Here is a 22,032-nt window from a genome sequence, read left to right on the forward strand (position 1 = left end):
AAAATCCTTGCATGTATTTCTAATTCTTCTATAAACATACCAGTAAAGTATACCATTGCAAAGACCAGGGAGCCAAAAAGTATATAAACTCCTTTTTCAAAAAGGTTTTGGGACCTAGTGTAAACAAATATGATTCCAAAATATTTGGAAGGTTACAAAAAAAAAAAAAAAGCTTCATTCAGCTACTCAGACTTTTATTATATATTTTACTTTGTCCTCTCTTACTATTTTTAACCTTCTCTGTATTTATTCTGTAAGTACTCCTTAAACTGGTGTTTACAAAAGCAACTGTCTCTTTTCAGTCTTTTCTAAAACAATATGCCATGTAACTAACTTTGTTGGGAGAAGCAGAAATCTATAAAAAACAAAATTCACAATCACGTGGCCCAAAGAGCTTATTGCATATGTAGGCCATAATTTTAAAAAGAAAATAGAGATAAACAACTAAGCATTAAAAATGTGAGCATTTGCCAAATATTTGAAGTCAAAGCTACTCAATGAATATTTTTATAAGTTTGTGCTGTGTCCAAAATGTTACTTCAATAATTAAGGGGAAATGTTTGTGAAAAGGATGTATTTTCCCTTTATGAAACCAAACTTTTTTAGAAGTCTGATGACATTAACTTTGCTTTTTATTTTTGTGGCCATGTTACAAAACAGTGTTCATCTGAGGTCCAAAATGTTTCTGTTGGCTACATGAATGATCCAGATTAACCCGTTACATGTCATACCTTTTCCTTTGGTGTATGTTGCTAGTGGCTGGATATGGGAACAACGGTAGGTGTGAAACTACTCAGAAACAGAAGCCAGGAGCATATCTGTGTCCTATAGACCTCAGCCGTTAAGAGGCAGAACTAATCAATGCAATTTTCCAAGACCAGTCAGCCTGATTTATCCAGAAGCACCACAGATGAATGAACTAGGTGGTGATCTATCTGTGAACTGCACTGACCATTCAGTCTTACCATGGTCCGTTAAGCTACTTACAGACCTGTGTCTATGATGCAAAGTAAAATGGACAGTTGAGGCTATTATCTGAACAATTCTGGCGAAAAGAAAGCTTGTTACTAAGAAAAAAGTGAGTTGGGGGTGCCTTAATTATCCATATTGAATTTCTATATTGATCACATTCACAAGACAATTGCTTGACTCACCACTTCATTTTGCTTGGGTAGACACGGGCTAAGATAATTGAAAGAAATTAAACAGCAGTGTCTGGGGAACCATAAGTGACAACTTAGGTCAGATATTGTGGTGCAGGGTAGCTTCATCAACAAGTATTTATCAGACCCCCTACTGTGCTAGAAACTGGAAGATTACCAGTTAAACAGAGAAGAAAACAACTATTTGCAAACTTTTGGAAACAAGGTATTCATCCATTAAAAAGTTAGGTGAAATGGGGACCAATTCAGCGGTAAGTTTCAAAATAAAACAAAACAAAACTATGTTTTAAGCAATATGTTGATGTCTTTCTTTTTTTTTTTTTTAAAGATTTTATTTATTTATTCTACCGACAGAGATCACAAGTAGGCAGAGAGGCAGGCAGAGAGAGATGGGGAAGCAGGCTCCCTGCTGAGCAGAGAGCCTGACACGAGGCTCAGGCCATCCCGATCCCAGGACCCCGAGATCATGGCCTGAGCCAAAGTCAGAGGCTTCAACCCACTGAGCCACCCACGTAGACCTCAGATTGGCCTTCTGAAGAAGCATGCTATTTATTGAGGAAAAGTGGAGAGATTTCTATGAAATCTTTCATTGAATGAAGCAAACACATTCCGGCCATCCTTCTTTGGAAGTCAGATATATCTGAGAAGAGTTGGACGCTTAAGTGCATTAAATACCCGTGGCCTTTCATTAAGTAAAATGAGTTGTCATTTTCCTCCAGAGTGACAGAACCTTAAGACCACTGGGTGCCTGCGGGAGATAACTGAATGGTGAAGAAAGAATAAGTAAAGACTGAAAAATTCTATACTCATGTAGCAACTTTGCCTTGAGCCAGCTAGGTGGACTAGCAGGCCCTTTAGAACCAAATGATTATTGTAGTGAAAGTGACAGCAAGATTAACCAGTCTCCACCTAGAATACTGAGGCAAAACCTATTCGATTCACATTTATCTGAACTTTTTTTTAAAAGATTTTATTTATTATTTGAGAGATAGAAAAATGAGTGAGAGAGAGATAAGAGCAGGGGGAGGGGCGGGGGGGGGGGGAAGAAGCCAGACTCCCTGCTGAGCAGGGAGCTCCATGTAGGGCTCCATCCCTGGACCCTGGACCATGATCTGAGCTGAAGGCAGACTTTTAACCAACTGAGCCACCCAATTGCCCTTATCTGGACATTTTTTAATGGAAACAATATCAATGGTAGGTCTATAGTAACTTTATCTAGACCCGCATTTGTCTCTTGGAATAAACACAGACACAGATACTCTGCGTCAGATATTACTAAGTAAAAGGGAGGAATTCAATATTCATATACATATTCCTTTGGCATATACTCTTTAAAATCCTAAATAAGATGTCTTTCTTTATAATTTTTACTCTATCTGTGTAGACATAAGTAAATATGTAAGATAACACTGCTAAACATTTCATAGTACCTACAATGTTGTTAAAAGAGTGTTAAAATATAAATAATTTCTGGATTAAATGTAATTTGACCTCACATAACAATTGAGATTTTACTTATAAAAATGTTATATTTAAGTCAGGCATTAAATCAAATAACATGTAAAAATAAATGTGGACGATTTCTGGTAATGTTTTAATGATTTTGAAGGGGCGACCAATATATCACTAAAGTCAAGTCCTCCAATGACAACTATCTTTTCATGTTCATCTTTGTCATTGAAGTTTAGAATTGGGTGCTGGCAAGCAGAGTAACAGAAACGTGTGCTAGCTTTCTTGAAAACTAATGTGCCATTTTTACCCCCTTTTTCCCCAGTAAAAATGCATATACTTCCTCAGGTACTCACACATTCACTCCTGCAAACAGACTCACTCCTATTTAGAGCTAATCACAAAAGTACTAAGATTCAGAAGCAACTTGCGATAAACTAATTTCCTGCTTCAGGCTTTCCTTATTAAAAAATTGATCTATTCCATTTGTCTCTCTGATTTAATCTATGACATCAATCAAATGAAAGATTGGTACTAATATACATATAAGGTACAGTGATTCTACTCAGCTGTAAAGATAAAACAATTGTTACCCTTTACCATAATTGTATCTCACCCTGAATCAACCTGAATTATAACTGAGAAACTGGAAAAGTTACAATTGGCTTTACTTGCTCATTCAGCTGTTACTCTTCTAAAAGATCCAAATCTTCCCACAAATCCTCAGAGGCAATACAGTTCTCTGTTTTAATGAATTCCCTTGCACCCCACTGAGAATTAATTGCTTTGGAAGCAACCCAATGGTCTGACATGCTGAGAGGCCCACTGGTAGTTCTTTTTTTCCTAACAAAGAGCTCTAAGGAATTAACCAACCTCCTGACCAGGTATAATGTCTACTTCTGTTTTCCTTCCTACCTCTCTCTCCATCCCCTGTCTTTCTCCCTCAGTTTGCACACACACACACACACACACACACACACGTGCGTGCACACATACACACAAACACACAAAGGATTGCCAGATCCGTGATACTATTGACAAAACTGTAAATACTTTATTGTATAAATACAACTGGAGGATTTTGTGGTAGGAAAACCCATAGTTCAACTTTCTACAGTCTCTTTCTCTTTGTGAAGAAAATCAGCAATAAATTGTTCTTTGTGAGGATATTTAGGTGTTTAAGTCTTTTACAAGAATAGAATTTGCCATACTTACATCTAACTTGATGTGCCATCCTGTGTTTTCTATATGAGGTGAAAATCTCCAATGAAATTAATTCACTTGGAGTGCCTGGGTGGCTCAGTGGGTTAAAGCCGCTGCCTTAGGCTCAGGTCATGATCCCAGGGTCCTGGGATCCAGCTCTGCATAGGGCTCTCTGCTTGGTGGGGAGCCTGCTTCCCCTTCTCTCTCTGCCTGCCTCTTTGCCTATTTGTGATCTCTCTCTCTGTCAAATAAATAAATAAAATCTTAAAAAAAAGAAAAGAAATTAATTCCCTTATTCATTAATCCAACAGATACTTAGTAACTATTGTAGGTCAATATTTGCCCCTAAATTAGAAGCTATAATGGGAGATTTGCTCCAGGAGGGTAGTACATAGCAGTATGCAGAGCTATTCAGATACATAGGTAACCCAGATGAAACACAGGAATTGGGTTATACACGGCAAGAAATAGAACTAAGATACTAGTTGACTTCTGTGCAAAATTATCTTAAAATTATCTAACTGCCAACGTTCCTTACCAAGAGGATAGATGCGGCAGAGCTACCGAAGCAAAGTTAATATATATAAGGCACAAATAACAAATAGGGAGCAGTCAGTGCTAGATACAGCTGAGCTAGGAGTCTAAGTTCTAGCGTTGGCATTTCATTATAGAATTCACATCTTGATTCTTTACAGCTAGGCAGAAAGAGATGACTTGCCAAATATATAGTTATGGAAGTAAGAAAAGCAAAATAGTATATCATAAATAATATTTTTCTACTGTGCAACTCCAAAAGAAATTTATCACATAGCCCTTTACGAAAAACTTTTAAAAAATATGAGAGACCTCGTGAATTCCTAATGATTGTTTCATTAAATGAGATGAAATATCCTTCAGAGACTTCTACTTCCAGTCCACATGGAGTAACAGGACCAGATTCATTCTCTTGCCAGAAAAAAAATTAAAAAGAAAAAAAAATCGCGTAAAAATATTAAATTTCATTGGACATGAGGCAACAAAGGATAGTGATCCCTGAAAGATCCCTGAAAGATGGAAAGAGCCCTATGGTTGTCCCCTTTTACTGTCTGAGTAGAGTTTCTAGCCTGAGGAATAAGGAGAGGGAATTCAGGCAAGATATGCCTGAAATGAAGGGATAGACCTGGGAATCCAGGGAGACCAAGGTGGCTAGTGTAGTCACGACGAAATACTGGAGATAAGATTGCTGAACAGAGGGAAAGGAGGTGAGAGAGAGAAGGAAAGAGATGGAGAGCTAAAGAGAAAGAAGTCCAGAGGATAGTCTCTCACAAACCTTCAGGTCTTCAGATAATTACCAATCAGGACACATACATGAGGAAAAGACCTGAGACCGAAGAGGGAAACACCAGAAAGAATAGAGAAACAATCTTCAGGTCTCACCCAGTGCAAGGTAGAGCATGTCTTTGAAACAGCTGAAATGAAAAATTGTCACAGTCTATAAGTCATCAGCTAGAGCATTCTGAATAGTTTTGTTTCAGTAACGGAGCAAACTTAGCCCCAGACTAAATGTTGCCCTAGTCCTGGCTTAAGAAGCTTATAGCAAGAACCAAAAGAATCAAATTGTTTTAGGTAACATGACTACATTTCTAAACAATGCTCATGAATATGTATAGGAACACAAAAATATCTCATATCCAGCACGGTAAAATGTTAATGTCTGACATCTGATAAAAAATCACCAGGTGCATTAAATGTGGCAATAAATTAGACTTCAACTGTGAAAGAAGAGTCATAAGACCCAAAATAACAATGCTCATGCATTTCAAGTTTATTGCAAGAAATGTATAGAATACCTTTTATTTCTCTTTGTTGTCTGATTGCCGTTGCTAGAACTTCTAATACTATTTTGAACAAGAGTGGTGAGAGTGGGCATCCTTGTCGTGTTCCTGATCTCAACGGGAAGGCTGCAAGCTTTTTCCCATTGAAGATGATATTTGCTGTGGGTCTTTCATAGATAGATTTTATGAAGTTCAGGAATGTTCTCTCTATCCCTATACTTTGAAGCGTTTTCATCAGGAATGGATGCTGGATTTTGTCAAATGCTTTTTCTGCATCAATTGAGAGGGCCATGTGGTTCTTCTCTCTTCTCTTATTGATGTGTTCTATCACACTGATTGATTTGCGAATGTTGAACCAACCTTGCAACCCAGGGATGAATCCCACCTGGTCATGGTGGATAATCTTTTTAATGTGCTGCTGGATCCTGTTTGCTAGGATCTTGTTGAGAATCTTTGCATCCATATTCATCAGTGATATTGGTCCGAAATTCTCCTTTTTGGTAGGGTCTTTGCCTGGTTTGGGGATCAGGGTAATGCTGGCTTCATAAAAAGAGTCTGGAAGTTTTCCTTCTGCTTCAATTTTTTGGAACAGCTTCAGGAGAATTGGTGTTATTTCTTCTTTGAAAGTTTGGTAGAATTCCCCAGGGAATCCGTCAGGTCCTGGGCTCTTGTTTTTTGGGAGGTTTTTGATCACTGCTTCAATCTCATTACTAGATATCGGTCTATTCAGGTTGCCAATTTCTTCCTGGTTCAATTTTGGGAGTTTGTAGCTTTCCAGGAATGCATCCATTTCATCTAGGTTGCTTAGCTTATTGGCATATAACTGTTGGTAATAATTTCTGATGATTGTTTCTATTTCCTTGGTGTTAGTTGTGATCTCTCCCTTTTCATTCATAATTTTATTAATTTGGGCTTTCTCTCTTTTCTTTTGGATTAGTGTGGCCAATGGTTTATCAATCTTATTGATTCTTTCAAAAAACCAGCTTCTAGTTTCATTGATACGTTTTACTGTATCTCTCGTTTCTACCTCATTGATCTCTGCTCTAATCTTGATTATTTCCCTTCTTGCATGTGGAGTTGGTTTGATTTGTTGTTGATTCTCCAGTTCTTTAAGGTGTAGAGACAGCTGGTATATTCTGGATTTTTCAATGTTTTTGAGGGAGGCTTGGATGGCTATGTATTTCCCCCTTAGAACCGCCAAATTGGCAAGGAAGAAGTCAAACTCTCTCTCTTCGCAGATGACATTATTCTTTATATGGAAAACCCCAAAGACTCCACCCCCAAACTACTAGAACTCATACAGCAATTCAGTAACGTGGCAGGATACAAAGTCAATGTACAGAAATCAGTGGCTTTCTTATACACCAACAATGAAAATACAGAAAGGGAAATTAGAGAATCGATTCCATTTACTATAGCACCAAGAACCATAAGATACCTGGGCATAAACCTAACCAAAGAAGTAAAGGACCTGTACTCGAGGAACTACAGTACACTCATGAAAGAAATTGAAGAAGACACAAAAAGATGGAAGACTGTTCCATGCTCTTGGATTGGAAGAATAAACATTGTTAAAATGTCTATACTGCCTAGAGCAATCTATACTTTTAATGCCATTCCGATCAAAATTCCACCGATATTTTTCAAAGAGCTGGAGCAAATAATCCTAAAATTTGTATGGAGCCAGAAGAGACCCCGAATTGCTAAGGAAATGTTGAAAAACAAAAACAAAACTGGCGGCATCACGTTACCCGATTTCAAGCTTTACTACAAAGCTGTGATCACCAAGACAGCGTGGTACTGGCATAAAAACAGACACATAGACCAGTGGAACAGAGTGGAGAGCCCAGATATGGACCCTCAACTCTATGGTCAAATAATCTTCGACAAAACAGGAAAAAATATACAGTGGAAAAAAGACAGTCTCTTCAATAAATGGTGCTGGGAAAACTGGACAGCGATATGTAGAAGAATGAAACTCGACCATTCTCTTACACCGTTCACAAAGATAAACTCGAAATGGATAAAAGACCTCAACGTGAGACAGGAATCTATCAGAATCCTAGAGGAGAACATAGGCAGTAACCTCTTCGATATCAGCCACAGCAACTTCTTTCAAGATATGTCTCCAAAGGCCAAGGAAACAAAAGCAAAAATGAACTTTTGGGACTTCATCAAGATCAAAAGCTTCTGCATAGCAAAGGAAACAGTCAACAAAACAAAGAGGCAACCCACGGAATGGGAGAAGATATTTGCAAATGACAGTACAGACAAAAGGTTGATATCCAGGATCTATAAAGAACTTCTCAAACTCAACACACACAAAACAGATAATCATATCAAAAAATGGGCAGAAGATATGAACAGACACTTCTCCAATGAAGACATACAAATGGCTATCAGACACATGAAAAAATGTTCATCATCACTAGCCATCAGGGAGATTCAAATTAAAACCACATTGAGATACCACCTGACACCAGTTAGAATGGCCAAAATTAGCAAGACAGGAAACAACGTGTGTTGGAGAGGATGTGGAGAAAGGGGAACCCTCTTACACTGTTGGTGGGAATGCAAGTTAGTGCAGCCACTTTGGAGAACAGTGTGGAGATTCCTCAAGAAATTAAGAATAGAGCTTCCCTATGACCCTGCAATTGCACTGCTGGGTATTTACCCCAAAGATACAGATGTAGTGAAAAGAAGGGCCATCTGTACCCCAATGTTTATTGCAGCAATGGCTACGGTCGCCAAACTGTGGAAAGAACCAAGATGCCCTTCAACGGATGAATGGATAAGGAAGATGTGGTCCATATACACAATGGAGTATTATGCCTCCATCAGAAAGGACGAATACCCAACTTTTGTAGCAACATGGACGGGACTGGAAGAAATTATGCTGAGCGAAATAAGTCAAGCAGAGAGAGTCAAGTATCATATGGTCTCACTTATTTGTGGAGCATTACAAATAACATGGAGGACATGGGGAGATGGAGAGGAGAGGGAGTTGAGGGAAACTGGAAGGGGAGATGAACCATGAGAGACTACGGACTCTGAAAAACAACCAGAGGGTTATGAAGGGGCAGCAGGGGGGTGGGTGGGGTGGGAGGTTGAGGAACCAGGTGGTGGGTAATAGGGAGGGCACGTACTGCATGGAGCACTGGGTGTGATGCCAAAACAATGAACACTGTTATGCTGTAAATAAACAGATAATAAATATATATAAAAAAAAGAAAGAAATGTATAGAATACAACAGTATGAAAGTAGGAATATGCATCATAACTAAAAGCTGTTTCGCAGCAAGGTTTTGTAGAAGCACATCCAATTGTCCACCCAGTGCAGGGGTCTAAAAAACGTGTGTTTCTGTCTGTGTAGGAACAACCATCATGTACACAGACACCTCATATTCAAGAAGTCCAAAATGGAGTGTGAGTCTGGACATCATATACCCTTCTGACCACATTCTCACTATGTGACCAGCTTCAACCTGCTGAGAGTCTTGCCAAAACCAGGTAAAAAAATCATTCTTGATTTTATCAGCAAACAAGGTTACTAAGCTTGTAAAAAGACAAAGAAACAAAACATGCTCTGAAACTTGTGTCTGACCCAAAATTATAAAACAACACCATTGTTCAGTTAGCTTTGTCCAGGAATTTCTATCGGACTAGTACACATCTTTAAATGGCTCAGGCTATTTCCAGATCCTTTAGAATAAGTGATTTTAATACACCTGTCATACAAAGAAGTGGGAAATCACCACTGATACTGAGGAGACAAATCAACCAATCTAAAACACCTAGAACTGAAACAGATAATATATAATTATTAGGCAGGCACATCAAAACAGTTATTCTAATGATACCGTATGTTCAAGAAGCTGGAAGAAAGATTGAGCATGTCAAGTAGTGACACTGAAGATGTAAAAAATGACTCAAACTTCTAGAGATGAAAATTACAAAGCTTAGATTAAAGACATGCTGGATGGGTTTACTGATAGAATAGATAATGCAGATGAAAAGATTCACAAACTGAAAGACATAGTAATAAAAAATTATTTAAAACTAAACAGACTGAGGGGGAAAAAGACTGAAAATAATAAATAGATAAAGCAGTTGGGCCTTCATGGACCTGCATCCGTATCTCACACCTTGTACAAAGCAACACAAATAAATCATAGATTTAAAGCTATGAAACTTTTAGAGAAAACATAGAATGTTTTTAGGACCTAGCACTGGTAAGGAATTTTTAGACTTGAAACAAAACATGATGTATATAAGGAAAAGAAAAGTAAGTTGGATTTTGTTAAAATTAAGGACTTTTGCTCTGTGAAAGACACTGTCATGAGGATATGAAGAAAAGATACGGATCTGGAGAAAATATTTGCACACCATATAAATGACAACAGAGTCTGTCTAGAACAAGGAATTCTTCAAATATAGTAAAAAAATATGAACAATTCAATTAGAAAATGAACAAAAGGCACAAACTAATTTCACTAGGATACAAAATAGCAAATAAGCATATGAAAAAATGTTCAACGTCACTAGCCATTCAGAAAATACAAATTGAGACCACAGTGAGATACCATAACACATGTTTCAGAACAGCTTTAAATAAAAAATAGTGACAGGACCAAATGCTGGTGAGAATGTAGAGAAACCACATTAGCTCTGTTTCTTGCAGTCTGTACCATACATTGCTGGTGGGTTAGGTAAAATGATACAGTCACTCTAAACAACAGTTTGGCAGTCTCTTAAAAACTAAATATATACTTTTGATGGCTGCATAGTATTCCATTGTGTATATATACCACCTCTTCTTTATCCATTCATCTGTTGATGGACATCTAGGTTCTTTCCATAGTTTGGCTATTGTAGACATTGCTGCTATAAACATTCGGGTACACGTGCCCCTTCGGATCACTGCATTTGTATCTTTGGGGTAAATACCCAGTAGTGCAATTGCTGGGTCATAGGGTAGTTCTATTTTCAACATTTTGAGGAACCTCCATGCTGTTTTCCAGAGTGGTTGTGCCAGCTTGCATTCCCACCAACAGTGTAGGAGGGTTCCCCTTTCTCCACATCCTCGCCAGCATCTGTCATTTCCTGACTTCTTAATTTTAGCCATTCTGACTGGTGTGAGGTGATATCTCACTGTGGTTTTGATTTGTATTTCCCTGATGCCAAGTGATGTGGAGCACTTTTTCATGTGTCTGTTGGCCATCTGGATGTCTTCTTTGCAGAAATGTCTGTTCATGTCCTCTGCCCATTTCTTGATTGGATTGTTTGTTCTTTGGGTGTTGAGTTTGCTAAGTTCCTTATAGATTTTGGATACTAGCCCTGCGGATGGAACTAGAGGGTATCATGCTTTGTGAAATAAGTCAATCGGAGAAAGACAACTATCATATGATCTCCCTGATACGAGGACATGGAGATGCAACATGGGGGGTTAGGGGGATAGGAGAATAAATGAAACAAGATGGGATTAGGAGGGAGATAAGCCATAAATGACTCTTAATCTCACAAAACAAACTGGAGGTTCCTGGGGGGAGGGGGTTGGGAGAGGGGAAGGGGTTATGGACATTGGGGAGGGTATGTGCTATCGTGAGTGCTGTGAAGTGTGTAAACCTGGTGATTCACAGACCTGTACCCCTGGGGATAAAAATACATTATATGTTTATTTAAAAAAAAAAAAAAAGGATGAATACTCAACTTTTGTAGCAACATGGACGGGACTGGAAGTGATTATGCTGAGTGAAATAAGTCAAGCAGAGAGAGTCAAGTATCATATGGTTTCACTTATTTGTGGAGCATAACAAATGACATGGGGGACATTGGGAGATGGAGAGGAGAAGGAAGTTGAGGGAAATTGGAAGGGGAGGCGAACCATAAGAGACTACGGACTCTGAAAAACAACCTGAGGGTTTTGAAGGGGCGGGGGTGGGAGTTTGGGGGAACCAGGTGGTGGGTAATAGGGAGGGCATGTATTGCATGGAGCACTGGGTGTTATGCAAAAACAATGAACACTGTTACGCTGAAAAAATAAATTAATTAATTAAAAAAAAACTACATATGTACTTACCATATGACCCAGAAATTATAATCCTGGGCATTTACACCATAGAAATGAAGACTTGTGTCCCCTCAAAAACCTTTGCCTCTTTCTTCAGGGTAGCAGATTTATTTATAAGGGCACTAAACTGAAAACAAAATGTACTATGATAAATGAATGATTAAACAGTCTCATACATGCACTAAATCATATCTCTTCCACTCCCAAGACTCTTCCATCATATACTGTGATTCCAGTATTTTGTGGGGGAAGAATGTTGATATTTTTAAAAATATAAAATCATCTTGGAAAGTGCCAGCCACCTGATTTGTCTCTAATTTGAGGAAGATATGTAGTTTCCATATTATAAATAGGACAAATGAAAAGAACTATAGAATGTTGGAAAATGTAGCTCTTGTGGTTAGGAAACCTGTGTTCATTACATGGCTCTGCTCTGAGCTTAGCTAGACAAATTCCTTCATATCTCCCAGATCCGTATTCTAGGATAGCTCCTGGAAAGGTTGCTGTGAAAATGAAACCAATTTAAAAGGCTTACTACACAAGCATTTAATTAAGATTTTTTCCTCCTACCCAAACACATATTCTTTGTATGGATATTATGTAGTACATCATTTAGAGCATGGAATCAGGCTTAAAAGACACTTGGGTTGGAATTGAGACTATTCCTCCTGCCAATTGTATGAGTCTGGGATACTTAGTTTTATCCTCAACATTTTCATCTTTGGGAAAAATAATAATATTACACTACAAATTTAGTATTAAGTTCATCACAAAATGATATATCATATATGTACCCCAAACTCAGAATCTTCAATGTCTTACCCAATCCGTTCACTTAGAAATGTGTCAGTTTCGATTAAGACTCAACCTTTCTTTTTTGTTTTCAGGTTAGAAGTAATAAACCTGTAACATTCCAAACAATGTAAGTAAATTGAATCACTGGAAGTGGCAAATGATTATTTCTTCCCGAATTTAAGATGTATATTTCTTGAGTAGAGATAAGAAAGAATTCTAGTTAGATCTGGATTTTTACCTGGACTGTTCTCCCAGATTAATACTCTCAATTTATATTTGACATATGTGTATAAATAAATATAACTCTTGTGTGAAGACTCTGAAGACAACTGTCCTGAAGATATAAATCATAGAGGAAAAAAAAAATCATGATTCAGGGCTTCCAAAATGCTTTCTAAGGAAGGTACTAGAAGACTTAGCACAGTACTTATATTTTCTAAAATTGCTATCAATTAAGTTGTCTTTGAGTAATGGAATTTTAAAAAATAGAATTAAATGTGAAAACCACTGAAGTATCTACTTGTATATTGATAGAAGCAAAGGAGATTAAAAAATGAATAACAAAAATATAAAATAATAACTAATATGTGTATATATGTATGTTCTTTAGTGCTGTCTTCATTAACATTACAGTTGTGGGTGAAAAAACAACATTAATAAAGGGTTAAATATAAGGGAATGATTTTTCAAATGTAATTCTTCAGTACACAAATAACATTAGAAAGCAACATTTTTTAAGTTATTCAATGTAATTAGGTTTGCTTACTGGCATTCCACATGCAAAATTTTAATGCCTGTGTAAAATGTTAAAATCCTCAGAATAAAAAAAACCGCAGTATTTTTCTTCTTTATTAATTCAATTTTTTTTAAAGATTTTATTTATTTATTTGACAGAGAGAGATCACAAGTAGATAGAGAGGCAGGCAGAGAGAAAGAGAGAGAAGCAGGCTCCCCGTTGAGCAGAGAGCCCGATGCGGGACTCGATCCCAGCACCCTGGGATCATGACCCGAGCCGAAGGCAGAGGCTTTAACCCACTGAGCCACCCAGGCGCCCTATTAATTCAATTTTTGTATGTCTAGGTGCTTTTAAAATAAGCCAAACAAGATAGGGTTAATTTGTTTTTTTTTTTATATTTAGCTTCTCATTTGTTTGAATTGGGAGAATAGGCTTGCTTCTCCAGTTCATCCATCCGAATAAGGGAAGATAACTCTGACAAAGAAGCTAAAAATATCAGAAAGATACGGTGAAATTTTTTATTGAGTTTAAACTAGAAGTAGTGTCACATGTTTTTAATATGTGACAAAGACACAGTGAGGTTTTTTTTTAAAAGATTTTATTTATTTATCAGGTAGAGATCACAAGTAGGCAGAGAGGCAGGCAGAGAGAGAGGGGGAAGCAGGGTTGCTGCTGAGCAGAGAGCCCGATGTGGGGCTCGATCCCAGGACCCTGAGATTATGACTTGAGTCAAAGGCAGAGGCTTTAACCCACTGAGCCACCCAGGCGCCTTGTCACAGTGAGTTTTGAAAAGTAAAATTAACTCTATTTGAAATAAGTAATATTTTTCTTCTGGAGCTCATTTTTAAAAAGCAATTCAATATAGGTGCATTATTTGTGTTACTTCTAAGTAATGATGATACTATAACATTTAACTAAAGTGCTTATTTCAATAGTTTTATTGCAGAAATGATGTTTGGAGGTCAAGACTCTCAAGGGGACCTTCCGTTTTATGGCCTTCTGTTTCACCATGGCTCAGTGTATCTGCAGTAGCTAGCAGGACTTCCTACACGTAGGAAAATCTCAGTGTTTGCTTGGTGCTGTGGGAGATAAGGAGGGGATTATGCACAACACATTATTATGAGATAAGGAGGAGATTATGCACAATACATGTGCATTGCACACACACACATACACATATAATACCCTAGGTTCAAAAATTTTAAATGAATTAAGAGCATAAAGTGTCTATTCAACATCTAAAATAGAAATGTGTCTGATATGCATGGAAAAGATGTATTCTCATTTCAATAGCAGCAATTTTTAGAAACTAAATATATGAGTAGGACAGATCATGACTAAGGATGATGAGAATTTATTCCCATTGGGGGAACAAGGAAAGACAAGTTATTAAGTATGTTCATAAACAACATATTTTTTAAAAATCTTCCCAGTACCTAGAAATAGTTCCAATTAATATCATGAACATGTATGTAACTACAAGGAAATAAGACAAATTTACAAATCAGTTGTCATAAATTTTAATGACTTTATACTGTATATGTTACATATCTATTAATTTCACCAGGTATAACCATCTTCTAGCTATAAATCCATTGTATATTATAATAAATCCCTAAAAGTTTCATAGAATATGAACTATAAGACAAATTTCTCTGATATACCAAAAATGCAAAAATAAAGAGACCCGAAGTACCATTTACTGCCTGAACACTGAAATAACTCCAGTTTCTTCAAGTAGATGAGAGAAATAAAATCTCCAGAGGAATGGGAGCACCTGAGTGGCTCAGTCTGTTAAACATCAGACTCTTGATTTTGGCCCAGGTTGATCTCAGCGTCTGTGAGATGGAGCCCCATGTGGAGTTCTGCTCCAGGCGTGGAACCTGCTTGGGATTCTCTCTCTCTCAACCCCTTAGCATCCCATCCCACCCATTCAGGGGTATGGAAGGAAGATGTGGATTTACAATTGATCTCCATTCTTTAATCCTTCTGAAATCCACAGCTTTTTGTCATGATATTACTTTGCAGTTCTTCCCCTTGAAAGGGTGGGGTTTAATTTCTCACTTTTTGACTTTGGTCTGGCCATGTGACTTGCATCAGTGAGCAGTTCTGAAAGTAAAATTTAAAAAACATCATATAAGCACTGGGTGTTGTGCAAAAGCAATGAATACTGTTACGCTGGAAAAAATAAATTTTAAAAAATTAAAATCAAACCCATTTAGAATAAAAAAAAATCATATACATTTATACATGCTCTCTTACAATTCTACCATCATTGTGAAAATAACATCCCAGACCAGGTAATCCAAAAAGCCAGGTAATCCAAAAAGGAGAAGAGACATGGGAAGCAGAGCTACCATAGCCTACTAGTTAATTTCCCAAGGAGAGATCTTTGCCACTATACCCATTCTACAACATACAAAATCTAGCAGGTTTGCAAATATGCAAGAATAAATGCTTTCATTGTGGATATGTAAGAATAAATGCGTTTACTCTTGTACCCGCAAATTTTTTTAAGTGACGTCATTTTGACAAAGTTAACTGGAACAAAAAGCTAAATGCAGAAGACAGGAAGTTCAAGAGTACATAGTTAAAGATAGAGACAAGCCAAAATAGTAAGATTCAAGAACTCAGGTCTTGATGGAGGTGGAGAGTGTCATCCCCCGCCCCCTGGTATAATGATCCAAAAGAACATTTTTTTTTAATGGCTGTTAAAACATTTTCTACATCATTAGCCATCAGAGAGATTCAAATCAAAACCACATTGAGATACCACCTTACACCAGTGAGAATGGCCAAAATCAACAAGACAGTAAACAAGTGTTGGAGAGGATGTGGAGAAAGGGAACCCTTTTACACTGTTGGTGGGAATGCAAGTTGGTGCAACAACTTTGGAAACAGAGTGGAGATTCCTTAAGAAATTAAAAATAGAGCTTCCCTATGACCCTGCCATTGCACTACTGGGTATTTACCCCAAAGATACAGATGCAGTGAAAAGAAGAGCCACCTGTACCCCAATGTTCATAGCAGCAATGGCCACAGTTGCCAAACTGTGGAAAGAACCAAGATGCCCTTCAACGGACGAATGGATAAAGAAGATATGGTCCATATATATAGTGGAGTATTATGCCTCCATCAGAAAGGATGAATACCCAACGTTTGTGTCAATATGGACGGGACTTGAAGAGATTATCCTGAGTGAAATAGTCAAACTGAGAAAGTCAATTATCAAATGGTTTCACTTATTTGTGGAGCATAAGGAATAATAACAGAGGACATGGGGAGATGGAGAGAAGTAAGTTGGGGGAAATCAGAGGGGGAGACAAACCATGAGAGACTCTGGACTCTGAGAAACTGAGGGATTTGGAGGGGAGAGGGGTCGGGGGTTGGGTGAGCATGGTGGTGAGTATTGTGGAGGGCATGTATTGCATGGAGCACTGGGTGTGATGCATAAACAATGAATTTTGGAACACTGAAAAAAATAAAATTTAATTTAAAAATTTTTTCTACAAAAGTATGGTGAGAAATGATTAAAATGTCAGTGATTATAATGGCAGAAGTACATGGGGAAGGTCCTCAAAGAGTAATATTTGTATATGAATTTGTCCCAGGTACCAAGACAGAGGACAACCCTCCTGACTTCAAAACATCTCAGATTCATACATTTTGTTGTTAAAACCTGGCTATGCCTTTGGGTTGAAATGAAGAATTACAAGAATCACTCACTAATTTAATCCCAAAGGCTGTTTTTAATGTATTGTGCTCCAATTAGTTGGCAAGCAATTTGGGATTATATGTAAGAGGCAGTTTGCTATATGTAGCAAATAGCATATATTTGCTATTTTCTTATGCAGCTTCATTGTACAATGCCAGCACCTAACCTATATAAATTTCTCTTGAGTCAAATAATTGATTTTCTTTTCTTTTTTTCCTTTTTTTAAAATTTTTATTTATTTTTAAAATTTCTTTTCAGTGTTCCAGAATTCATTGATTTTAACTTAAAAGAATAGATGCGCACTAACTTATTTAAATATAAGACCATCTAGATATCAGCATATAGATTAACTGTTATTTACAGAAGGTATGATTTTTTAAATGTCCATGAACATATAATTGGGGGACAGGGAAACAAAGCAACTTCCCTTGCTTGGGAGGAGACAGAGATCCTTACCCAGTATGTTTCATTACATAAGAAATCAAATTAGTTTGAAAGTTTAACTTTTTTTTTAAGATTTTTATTATTAATTTGACATATTTATTTGAGCATATATGTTACTATATTTATTTATTTATTATTTATTTGACATATTTATTTGAGCACATATGTTGCTATATAAGAAGAGGCAAGGGCCTAGGAAAGACTCTACTGCAAATTCTATGTTCGGATCTCTATATAGCCTCTATCTCAGAAATGAGGTGCATCAGAAGTAAACAGTGTAAAATAGGGAAACTCAACTCTGTATCGCTTCTGTCCCTAACTGAATTTAAATGAACTAGCTATGTTCTAACTCTCTACTAGAAGTAAGAGGAACTCCTCCTGTCCAGATGGATGACCTTATCCAAGCTTATACTACCTCATCAGGAACAGTTTGTATCCAGTAACTGGTTGGTATGAGTAAGTAAACTTTCATTTCACTTACTTTAATTAGGGATGACTATAATCACCATTTGAGAACGAGATCCCCTATTGGATTTACTGAGGCGGTTCTTAGAAATGTAATGCAGTTGAGAGCTTCTCTTTTTGCCAGTCTTTTTAAATTTGCTCGCTCTTGAGTGTTCCTCCTGAAAAGACTCCCTACTAAATATCTTATAAGCAAACACAGGAGAACACAACCCTCCCTTTCTGGGTGAGGCAACTGCCAAACTAGAATTCAGAAGTGAAGGTGATACAAAGATATTTATTCTTTTTCCCTCTACCAATTTGTAGCAGTATCTCAGTTTAAAAAAAAAAAAAAGGATATTTTTTGGAAGAAAGAAAATTATTTCCAATAACATAACAATAATTAAATAAGAATAAAGAGTACTAAAAAGTGTATATAGGTAAATCTAATTGGATCTTAAGTTTACATGGTATACTTCTATGTATAGTAAAAATGACAACAGTATACAAAAAAGGGTTAATAGAGTTAGAATGTTCTAATATGTTAATACTTTCTATTAGTTGTTAAAAGTACTAATGTATAGGGGCGCCTGGGTGGCTCAGTGGGTTAAGCCGCTGCCTTGGCTCAGGTCATGATCTCGGGGTCCTGGGATCGAGTCCTGCATCGGCTCTCTGCTCGGCAGGGAGCCTGCTTCCCTCTCTCTCTCTCTCTCTGCCTGCCTCTCTATCTACTTGTGATCTCTCTCTGTCAAATAAATAAATAAAATCTTTAAAAAAAAAGTACTAATGTATATTCATCTATAATAATTCAAATATGCTTATTGTAAGTTCTAGGGTATATATTAAAATAATAAAAGAATGTAAAGCTAATGAAGATAAAGATAATAATGAAAAACATTTGATTATTTAAAAAGAAGACAAAATAGAACAAAAGAATAGATAACAGTTGGATGAAATAGGAAACAGATTGTGAGGTGGTTGTTATAAACCCAAATATCAGTAATTAATTTAAATGTAAGTGAGCTAAATATTCCATTTGCAAGACAAAGATTTTTCAGGCTGAATTGAAAGACACTTTTTTCTTTAAATTTCTGTGTGTTGCTTATAAAAGAAACATCTGAAATATAGGAACCAAGAACTGTTAAAAATAAGAAGTTGTGGGGCGCCTGGGTGGCTCAGTGGGTTAAGCCTCTGCCTTCAGCTCAGGTCATGATCCCAGGATCCTGGGATCGAGTCCTGCATCGGGCTCTCTGCTCAGCAGGGGGCCTGCTTCCCCTCTCTCTCTGCTCTGCCTCTCTGTCTGCTTGTGATCTCTCTCTCTGTTAAATAAATAAATAAAATCTTCAAAAAAAAAATAAGAAGTTGTAACTTTGGAAATACATGCATCATACAAATTCTAAGCAAAAGGAAGCTGGTATAAATGCACTCATATCAGAGAAGATACATTTTAATGCAAGAAATAAAGAAGGATATATTGAATGATAAATGGGTAATTATCTCGGAGTATTTTAACAAGTATGTGTTTGTCTAATAATATAGCTTCAAAATATAAAAAGCAGAAATTGACAGAACTAAAAAAGAGATTAAAGAGGCTTAATGCACAATCATGAAAGGAGATAAGAGTGCATGCTCTCTTGTACTCAGGGGATCTGGATTTAGTAATCTGGCAGAAAGGTAGGCGTGAATATGTTACAAGCTTGATAGGTGATTCTATATTTGTCCTTTCCTTTTTTAATACCTACCGTAGAATTACCACCAAGGAGGAATCACTGGAGTAAAAAGCTTATTAGTTATTAAGTGATAACAAAATGCCTTGGTCTCTTATCTCTTAGCCTCACAAAGAATTGAAAAACTAAGTTTATACTCCATCTTCCTCATACCCCATCTTTTCTATCAATATCTTTTTCACAGATAGCAGCAGATAATAGCACTGGAAAACAATCAGAGGGTAACTTCTAGACAACTTGGGAACTGAAGTACAATTGAATAAGGAATATAATTCTGTTAATGGATGTTTTTCACTTTTAAAGATTTACTGAGAGAAGTGAGTCAATGTCATAGATTGGGTTATTAAATGTGATATAATAGAATTTCTTTATAGAAAAGTAAGAATGGTGAAGTTGAGAAAGAAGGGTTTTCTAATACTATCAATCTTTACAGAAATGTAAGCATTGAAAATTGTGTTTTCGTTTTGTAAGATCAAAGAACCTCATCAGGGTACACCATTCTTTTTACTATGATAATAACTGAACTCAAATCTCAGATTCACTGTTATATTGTCTATAATTCCATCTGTGTTACATCCTATATTTATTTTATAGCCATAGAGAAGATGTAACTTATGACTATTTTTTTGGCTATCAACGTTAAACTTTCAGGGGCACCTGGGTGGCTCAGTGGGTTAAGCCTCTGCCTTTGGCTCAGGTCATGATCTCAGGGTCCTGGGATTGAGCCCCACACCAGGCTCTCTGCTCAGCAGGGAGCCTGCTTCTCTTCCTCTCTCTCTGCCTACGTGTGATCTCTGTCTGTCAAATAAATAATTAAAATCTTTAAAAAAAAAAAGTTAAACTTTCAAACTAATTTGATTTCTTATGTAATGAAACATACTGGGTAAGGTTCTCTGGTTCCTCCCAAGCAAGGGAAGTTGCTTTGTTTCCCTGTCCCCCAATTATATGTTCATGGACATTTGAAAAATCATACCTTCTAGCCTAGTCTACAGCAGACTGAGGCGACCTGAAGTCCGTGGCCCTGTGGTGATAAGGAAACTGAGGCTCAGACAGTTTAAGTGACTTGCCCAAGATCACACAGCTTTTTTTCTTACAAGGCTAATGATTACAAGGCACATGTCAGTGAATCAGCAAGATCTGGATCCAGACAGTACTACAGATATGGAAGATGTTACAAATGCTGAAGAAGAACTTATTAAAGAATGTGAAGAAATGTGGAAAGATATGGAAGAATGTCAGAAAAAATTATCACTTGTTGGAACTGAGACACTCACTGATTCAAATGCTCAGCCATCATTATTAATTATGCAAGCGAAATGTTTGACTGCTGAACTCAGTCAATGGCAGAAAGAAAGCCCTGAAATAATTCCATTGAATGAAGAAGTTCTAGTAACATTAGGAAAAGAAGAGTTCCAAAAATTGAGACATGATCTTGAATTGGTACTCTCAACTATTCAAAGAATGAAAAGTTAAAGGAAGACTTGGAAAGGGAGCAACAGTGGTTCAACGAACAAAACAGATACTAGAATCTCTTAATGTACTGCACAATGAATTGAAACATCAGGTTGTGACATTTTCTGAATCCAGAATCTTTGATGAGCTGAAAACTAAAATGCAGGATATAAAAGAATATAAGGAGAAACTCTTGGTTACCTTGGGTGAGTTTCTGGAAGATCATTTTCCTCTGCCTGATAGAAGTGTTAAAAAGAAAAAGAAAAAGAAAAACATTCAAGAATCAACTGTACAGTTGATAACACTGCATGAAATGTTAGAGATTCTTTTAAATAGATTATTTGATGTTCCACATGATCCATATGTCAAAATTAGTGATTCTTTTTGGCCACCTTATATTGAACTGCTCCTTCATAATGGAATTGCCTTGAGACATCCAGAAGATCCAACCCAAATAAGATTAGAAGCTTTCTATCAGTAAAAGATGGTCTCTTTTTTCACACAGTACTTAACGAATCTTGTCATTTAAGGATAATAGAAACACTGAGGATTTACTTGGATAAAGAAGATTATTTGCAAATCAAAGTACGTAGTCCCTCTTCTTTTTATCCATAAAATGGTATGTGCCATCTACTATTCATTTATAAATGGTTCTTTCAATTCAGTCAGTGCTTTGGTGTTTTCAACCAGGTGGAAAAGAATGCAAGTAAAACATATTGTAGACTTAATCATTCTAAAAATTTTGATATACCTTCTGCAGTATTCTTTGGGAAATTCTTTGTTAATTTATAATATTGCTTATGTAATTTTTTCCTTTTGAAATTTATGACAACTTATTTTATGCATTTTGCATTCAATTGGTTCTTATATCTTTAAATTTAGGAATTATAATGGAAAGTCCATTTAATCTGCAGGTAGTTTTTAAACTGAGAGTATCTGATAAAGATGGAGTACATAATTTAAAAATATGTAGTCAATCTGTTCCATATATACTGCCTTTTTTTTGGATTTGTTAAAAATTAG

At 36.7% G+C, this 22,032-nt stretch overlaps 1 pseudogene; it reads left to right on the forward strand.

The window, feature by feature from the left end:
- The first annotated feature begins 20,673 nt into the window (after positions 1–20,673).
- On the forward strand, positions 20,674–21,490 carry LOC123936321 (annotated as a pseudogene).
- The last annotated feature ends 542 nt before the right edge of the window (positions 21,491–22,032 follow it).

This window comes from Meles meles, unplaced genomic scaffold (genome assembly GCF_922984935.1).
Source record: "Meles meles unplaced genomic scaffold, mMelMel3.1 paternal haplotype, whole genome shotgun sequence".
Taxonomy (NCBI): domain Eukaryota; kingdom Metazoa; phylum Chordata; class Mammalia; order Carnivora; family Mustelidae; genus Meles; species Meles meles.